The 8407-nt window shown below is 39.1% G+C and overlaps 1 non-coding gene across 1 annotated transcript; it reads right to left on the bottom strand.

The window, feature by feature from the left end:
• Nucleotides 1-214: 214 nt before the first annotated feature.
• Nucleotides 215-321, bottom strand: LOC142174265 (small nucleolar RNA R71). The gene has a single exon (XR_012703570.1). It is a non-coding gene; the product is annotated as a small nucleolar RNA R71 (small nucleolar RNA).
• Nucleotides 322-8407: the final 8086 nt, after the last annotated feature.

Here is an 8407-nt window from a genome sequence, read left to right as displayed (position 1 = left end):
TCCACATAGTCATTTAATTGATTTTCTAGAACTTGTGGAAACTGCTAAGTACAATGGAGTACCTCCTGAAGCTATCAAGTTAAGGCTATTTCCTTTTTCTTTAAAAGGAGATTCCAAGACTTGGTTGCGAAGTTTGCCTCAAGTGTCCATTACGACATGGGACCAAATGACTCAGAAGTTTTTAAACAAATATTTTTCCCCTGCTAAAACCACAAAGTTAAGACAAGACATATCTACTTTCTTGCAGACTAACACTGAGTCGGTTTATCAAGCTTGGGAAAGATTAAAAGCAATGTTAAGAGAATGCCCACACCATGACATTTCTGAACATATGCAGTTGTAAATTTTCTATCACGGGTTAAAACCCTCTACTAGAAATGTGATAGATGCTGCTGCAGGAAGTTCTGTAATGGGAAAAACCACAGAGGAAGCATTGCAATTATTGAATGAAATTTCTGAGAACGCTATCCAATGGCCATCCGAGCATGCAATCATTAAAAAGGCTGCTTTGGTAAATCAAGTTGATACTTTAAATACACTAACGCAACAAATTATTTCTTTGGAACAAAATTTTTTTAATCTTTTCAGGTGAATACACAATAATCAAACCAATCTAAGGCTTGTGACATTTGCGGAGGAAACCACCAGAACCATGAATGTCGAGCAACCAATCAAACAGATGAATATGTTAATGTCACCGGTTACAAGCTATATCCTTTTGGGAGTCCAATGGCACAAAAGCATCCAGGATTTCAGTGGAGTAACCAAAATGGTGCAGAAAACTCTCAAAACTTCCAGAAACAACAGGTGAAGGGCCCATCGGTATAGCAGAATCAAAATCTTGGGCAACCGAATTACATACCTTATCAGCAAGCAGGACCATATCAACAAGCTCATCCAAGTCTTGATGACCTTTTGTACAAGTATATTAAGGTCACTGATGAAAAGATGCAAAACCAAAATTCATCCCTCAAAATCTGAAAATTCAGTTAAGCCAATTGGCAGCTCTTGTGTCAGAAAATATTTAGGGTCCCTTACCAAGCAATACAGAGAAAAATCCAAATGAGAACCTTAAGGCCATCACTTTACGGTCATGTAAGGAACTTGATGAACCACATGCAGATAGACCAGAAAAGAACAAGACAGAATAACAGGTAAACAAGGGTAAGAATATTGAAAAACTATCTGAACCATCAAAGGAGAAAGAAATAAGAATAAGGAAGAAAAAAAATTGAAAAAATGATTCTTCTCCCTATGAAAATTCCTTTTCCACAAAAAATGAAGCGAGAAAAGCTTGATCGTCAATTTGCAATAATTTTGGAAATATTGAAACATATTCATATTAATATTACTTTCACTGATGCTTTGTTGCAAATGCCTTCATATACTAAATTTTTAAAAGAAATTTTGTCAGCAAAAGGAAATTGGAAGAAGTTTCTATAGTAATTCTTACTAAAAAAAGCAATGCTATACTTCAAAATAAGCTACCACAAAAACTTGGTGATCCTGACAGTTTTACCATTACATGCACTTTGGGAGGAGTATATTTTGAAAAAGCACTTTGTGATTTTGGAGCTTCAATAAATTTGATGTCATTTTCTATCTTTAGAAAATTGGATCTTGGTGAAATAAAGGACATAGGTGTTTCTCTTCAGTTTGCAGATCAAAATACTAAGAAACCTAAGTGAATAATTGAAAATGTGCTTGTAAGAGTAGATAAATTTGTGTTCCCTGTAGTTTTTATAGTGCTTGAAATGAAAGGATGTCCTAATGAACCAATAATTTTGGGTAGACCATTTCTTGCTACATGAAGAGCAATCATAGATGTTCATCAAGGACAACTAATTTTGAGGGTTAATGAAGAAAGAGTCATTTTTGATATGCAAAAGATACTAAGATTTTCAGGAGATGAGGCATCATCTTCATGCTTTCCTATTGACATGATTAGTGATCTTGCAAATGAATTCAAATATGATTAATTAATTTCTGACTGAATGGAAAGATGTTTGACCAAATCAGGCACTACACGAGATGATGATCCCAAAATTAAGAAAGAAGCTAAATGTAACGACCCTACTTGTCGTTTCAAGAATTTAAGTCTCGTTTGGTAGCATAAGGCCCGGAGCAGCTTCATATTACGAGTATTGACTTGATTGCATGGTTGAATTCAGTTACTGGATGATTCAAAGTGATTTGGGATACTTGGTCCCTAAATGGAAGCTTAAGTCTGAAGATTTTGACCGTAGTCAGACCTATATGAAGACGACTCCGGAATGGAGTTCCGTTGGTTTCATTAGCTCCGTATGATGATTTTGGGCTTAGGATCATGTCCGAAAAATTATTTGGCGGTCCGTAGTGGAATTAAGCTTGAAATGGAGAAACTTAAATTTTTTGAAAGTTTGACCGGGGGGTTGACTTTTTGATGTCGGTGTCGGAATCCGATTCCGGAAGTGGGAGTAGGTCCGTAATGTTGAATGTGACTTGTGTGAAATATTTGAGGTCAATCGGACGTAATTTGATAGGTTTAGGCATCTATGGTAGAAGTTGAAGTTTCAAAGTTTATTAAGTTTGAATTAGGGTGTGATTCATGATTTCGATGTTGTTTGATGTGATTTGGGGCTTCGAGCAGGTATGTGTTATGTTATGGGATATGTTGGTATAATTGGATGGGGTCCCGAGAGGCTCGAGTGTGTTTCGGGGTGGTTTCAGACCAAATTGGAGTTGTTTTGACTGGTGTTGCTGAAGTCTGGTTTCCTTCTTCGCGAACGCGAAGGGAGTCGCGCGTTCGCGAAGAGGAATTTTAGGGGCTGATGGTTTGGCCTTCACGAACGCGAAGCTGTGGAAGTGAACGCGAAGAAGGAGCAGGGAAAGACTTTGCGAACGCGGCCAAGGCAACGTGAACGCGAATCGTGGAACGCGAATGCAAAAGAGCTGGTCAGCTGGTCATCGCGAACACGACGAGGAGGTCATGAACGCGAAGAGGAAATGATGGGGCAGGAACAGTTGGCCTACGCGAACGCGACTCTGGTCACTCGAACGCGAAGAAGGATTTGAGGCAGCTGGGTTTTGGCCTTCGCGAACGCGAATAAGGTGTATCTGGGCAGAATTAAATGTCCCAAAAATGGGGGTTTGAGTTCATAACTCAAAATCAAATTGGGAGCTCGGTAGAAGGCGGTTTTTGGAGATATTCTTGCGTGAGTGTTTGGGGTAAGTGATTCTTATCCAGTTTTGATTAATTTCCATGATTATGTCTTTGAATCCATCATTTAAGATTTAAATTGAGGAAAATCAAGATTTTTGTAAAATCTTCCAAAAACGAAAATTTAAGATTTGGAGGTCGAGTTGTTATTGGAATTCGAAAAAATTGGTATGGTTGAACTCGTATCGGAATGGGTGTTTGGATTTCATGAAAATTATGCCGGGTCCCGCGTTGAATTTTTGGAATAAATTTTTAAGTCGACATTTTATTATCTGGAATTATTTCCGATGAATTTTAATGAAGTTATACAATTAATTTGGATAGATTTGAGCGGTCCGGAGGTCAATTCAAGCAAGAAGGTGATTTTGGAATATCGGCATAACTTCAAAAAGGTAAGCGTCTTGCTTAACTTCGAGTGGGGGAAATACCCCTTAGGCATTGAGTATTATGTGCTAATTGTGTAATTGAAAATCATGTACGCGAGGTGACGAGTATGTACTTAGTTTATATGTGAAAATTTCGTTGATTAAAATCCTTAGACGCCCTTATGTATTAAGTTGGAAATTATTGGCACTTATTAAATCCTCTATTTGTCATGCCTAGATCCTTGTTTGTTGAAATTGTTTTTCTATGATGATTTAGTGTGATTGCCACCTTGAATTTATGTGAAATATTATTTTGTTGAGTAGTTCACTCCCGGATATTTTTGTTAAGATTTTATGCACATTATGGTCGAGCCATGGGCTCCTTATTATGGAAAATGATGTATTGTTGATTTCTGTGGGAAGTTGAAATATTTGAGCACTCGATGTGCAATTTATGATATGTTGTATATTGGAGCACTTGATGAGCCATTTGTGATATGTGAGCACTTGATGTGCAGTTGTTGAAATCATATTTACTTTGGGACTACAGAACGGTATTCCGGGAGATCCCCCTGCCCTGCATATTTACTTTGGGACTACGGAACGGTATTCCGGGAGATCTCTCTGTCCTGCATATTTACTTTGGGACTACGGAACGGTATTCCGGAAGATCCTCCTATCCTGCATATTTACTTTGGGACTACAGAACGGTATTCCGGGAGATCCCCATATCTTGCATATTTACTTTTGGGACTACGAGGCAGTACCTCGGGAGTGCCCTTTTGTTGATATTTTTCTATGGATACACTTGCCTTTGGTTATTTTGTTTTTCCGTAATATGTAAATTCTTGTGTTCTTCCGTGATGTATTATTTGATTTTATTATATGTTTTGTATTCCTTGTTGTATTGTGTTGGCTTTGGCTGTTTGTACAAGACTCTGCAGATTTGTGTTTATGGTTTTTACTGGTTTTCGAGAATTGAGTTGTTTTAAATAACAGAAATTGCTATTATGTTTTAATTTAATAAATTTTACATCCAAATTAGTAGTCATCGGATGCTTCATTTTAATTGAAATGTCATTTTTCTTCACCCAAATGATTTCTAAAATAAATTCATTCATTTGTTGATTTCTTACTTGATTTAAAGATTTTTAACCTTACTTTAGTGAAAATAAATTGATCCTGTGGATTTTATATACATTGATGTTTTGACACGTGAGTTGTCCGTGTGATGTTGATAGAAATATGGACACGAGGTGCCGTGGAAAAATATGAAAGTGGGCTGAGACCCGTAATTTTTATGATTGTGAACTGAGGTGTCACACAGTGACTTTTACTTGAAAATATATTTATTGGAAAGTATTATATCTTGAAGATTATTATTTGAAAAAGCATATTGGAAAGTATTATGTTCTTGTCGCATTGTAGTTATATCACTGGTTGATTTTGTTGTTATCATTGCTAGTTATTTTCCAGTATTATTTTGTATAATATATTGCACAGGTTGTTAGACTAGTGAGTGTCTTGACTGTACCTCGTCTCTTCTCCACAGAGGTTAGTCTTGATACTTACTGGGCATCGACCGTGGTATACTCATACTACACTTCTGCACATTTTTATGCAGAGCCAGGTATTAGAGGTATCAGACTCGGACAGAGTTAGAGTGTGATCGCAAGGATTCAAGGTAGAGCTGCTTGGTTGTCGTAGTCCCTTGGAGTCTTTTCATTTCATTGTACTGTTAATTTTAAATCAAACAGTATTGTATATTTGGTCCTCGTGATCATTCGATGTATTCAGCTAGAGTTTGTCACTCAGTAATACCAGTTTGAGGAGGTTGTTGTCATGACCCAATTTTCCCTCCGTGTGACGTCGTGACGGCAGCTAGTCCTTACAACTAGGTAAGCCTAACATTTTGCGGAATATTGAAATAAGAATATAAATTTAACCAATTATTCAAAAATACACAACAAAACCCAAAACCCGGAACATCGTGAATCACAAACTACAGAAGGAAAAATCTAGTGTCTCTATACATCAGAATCTAACAAGGAAAAATATAGAAGATAATGGACATGATAAAGAGTGGAAGGGGTCTCTGAGGTCTGCGAACGCGACAGATATACCTTGAAGTCTCCAAAGCGGTCCCGGCTCACTAATAGTGAGGCTGATAAAGTACACCTGGATCTGCACACAAAAAATATGTGCAGAGAGTAGCATGAGTACACCACAATCGGTACCCAGTAAGTGCCAAGCCTAACCTCGGTCGAGTAATGACGATGTCAGGTCAAGGCCCTACTGGAAATTATGTAATAAAACAATATAGAGTGTAATATCGCAATAAAATAAAGGCTAAAATTTAACAACAATGAAATCATAGAAGGTAACAGCTTAGTACACAAAAACACAACAGGGGATCTCCCGAGATACCGTCTCGTAGTCCCAAACATAAATGTGCAGGGGGATCTCCCGGAATACCGTTCCGTAGTCCCAAAGTAAATGTGCATGGGGATCTCCCGGAATACCGTTCCGTAGTCCCAAAGTAAATATGCAATACATAGGGATCTCCCGGAATACCCATCCGTAGTCCCAAAGTAAATATGTAGTACAAGGGGATCTCCCGGAATACCGTTCCGTAGTCCCATAGTAAATATGCAATGCGAATGATAGAAATACAACTACATCACGAAATCCTTACAGTTTAGACTAAGTACCAGTCAGGGAAGAAGCAGGAAATTTACTAAGCATGCTAAACATAATTCACATAAACAATTAAGACACGTAGACATGTTGTATTAGACTAAACATGATAGCTACACATATTGGAATAACTCAAATAAGAATGAAAATAGTTTAGTACTCATTAAAATGGTATAACTCAAAATAACAGGAAATCATGATGCTGCTCGGTAAGAAAATCGGGTTTTACCACAACAAGCCTGTGTACATACTCGTCACCTCACGTACACGACGCTCACATAACACAATAGTTCCAAATCTTAAGGGGATTTCCCTCACACAAAGTTAGGCAAGCCACTTACCTCGAGTCAAGCTCAAATAATCCGTAAGAATTCCCTTTCCACGAATATCCGGCTCTGAATGGCCCAAATCTAGCCAAAAGCAATTACATATCATAATTACAACCATAATAGATTCATCTAATTAATTAAATCAATATTTTAACAAAAAAATTCGAAATTCACCCTAAAAGGTCGACACGGGCCCATGTCTCAAAATCGAGTAAAAGTCACAAAATCCGAAAGCCTATTCACTCACGAGTCTAACCATATCAATTTTACTAAAATCCGACACCAAATGGTCCTCCAAATCCATAATTCAAACTCCCAAATCCCTAGCTTCCAACATCCAATACACACACAAGAGACTTACCTCAGGAAATCCATCTTAAATGCTCTCAAACATCGCCCTAAATCGAGTTGCAAAGTCCACAAATGACAAAAAATCGCGAAGCCCTTCGGTTTTAACCACCGCCCAGGTATTTACGCACCTGCGGAGCCTGGGATCGCACCTGCGGGTGCGCTTGTGTCGAAAAATGTGCGTATCTGCGAAAATCACTTATCCCCTCTGCCTTCGCACCAGCGATGAAAGGGCCGCATCTGCGCGTGCGCCTTCCCTTCCGCTTCTGCGGACCTTGCGCACCTGCGAAGACCCCTAACGCATCTGCGGGCATCGCAGATGCGGAAATCACCTCGCACCTGCGACCCCTGGCACTCCTCCATTTTTCCGCTTCTGCGCCAATTTGCTCGCACCTGCGGGCAGCCTTGCGCAGGTGCGATTACATCAGAACCAGCAAAAGCACCAGATTTTTCCAAGTCCAATTTCATTCCGATAAGCATCCGAAACACACCCGAGGCCTCCGGGACCTCAACCAAACCTACCAACCAATCCTATAACACAATACGAACTTAGTTGACCCTTCAAACCACATCGAACAACACCAAAAATCATGAATTAAGCACGAATTCAAGCCTAAGAACTTAGAAATTTTCAAATTCTACAAACAACGCCGAACCACGTCAAATCTAGTCCGAATCACCTCAAATTTTACACACAGGTCACAAATGATACAATGAACCTACATACACTTTCGCAAATCCATTCCCAGCTCGATATCAAAATTTCCACTATCGACCGAAATCGCCGAAAATCTAACTTTCGCCAATTCAAGCCTAAATCTACTACATACCTCCAAAACACATTCCGGACGCGCTCCTGAGCTCAAAATCACTCGACAGAGCTAACGGAGTCGACGAAATTCCATTCTGAATCCGTCTTCACACAGTTCCAATTACGGTCCAAATTCTAAGACTTAAGCTCTCATTTAAGGATTAAGTGTCCCAAAACACTCTGAAACTCAAAACCAATCATCCCGGCAAGTCATAATAGCAGAAATAGATATAGGGAAAGAAGTTAATAGGGGTTAGGGGCTATAACTCTCAAAACGATCGATCGGGTCGTTACACCCTCCCCCTCTTAAAATAATCATTCATCCTCGAACGAGCATAGAGACATACCTGAAGTGGTGAAAAAATGAGGATAACGGTTGCGTATATCCATCTCGATCTCCCAAGTCACCTCCTCGATCGGCTATCCCCTCCAATGAACCTTCACAGAAGCAATGTTCTTTGATCTTATCTTTCTGACCTGCCTGTATAAAATAGCCATTGGCTCCTCAACATAGGATAGATCCTTGTCCAATTGAACTGAGCTAAAATACAACACATGGGACGAATCGCCGTGATACTTTCGGAGCATAGAAACATGGAATATCGAATGAACTCCTGCTAGACTGGGAGGAAAGGCAAGCTCATAAGCAACCTCCCCA

The sequence above is a fragment of the Nicotiana tabacum genome, chromosome 2, assembly GCF_000715075.1.
Source record: "Nicotiana tabacum cultivar K326 chromosome 2, ASM71507v2, whole genome shotgun sequence".
NCBI lineage: Eukaryota > Viridiplantae > Streptophyta > Magnoliopsida > Solanales > Solanaceae > Nicotiana > Nicotiana tabacum.
The sequence above is the reverse complement of the archived record's forward strand: the minus strand, read 5'-3'. Positions and strand labels throughout refer to the sequence as shown.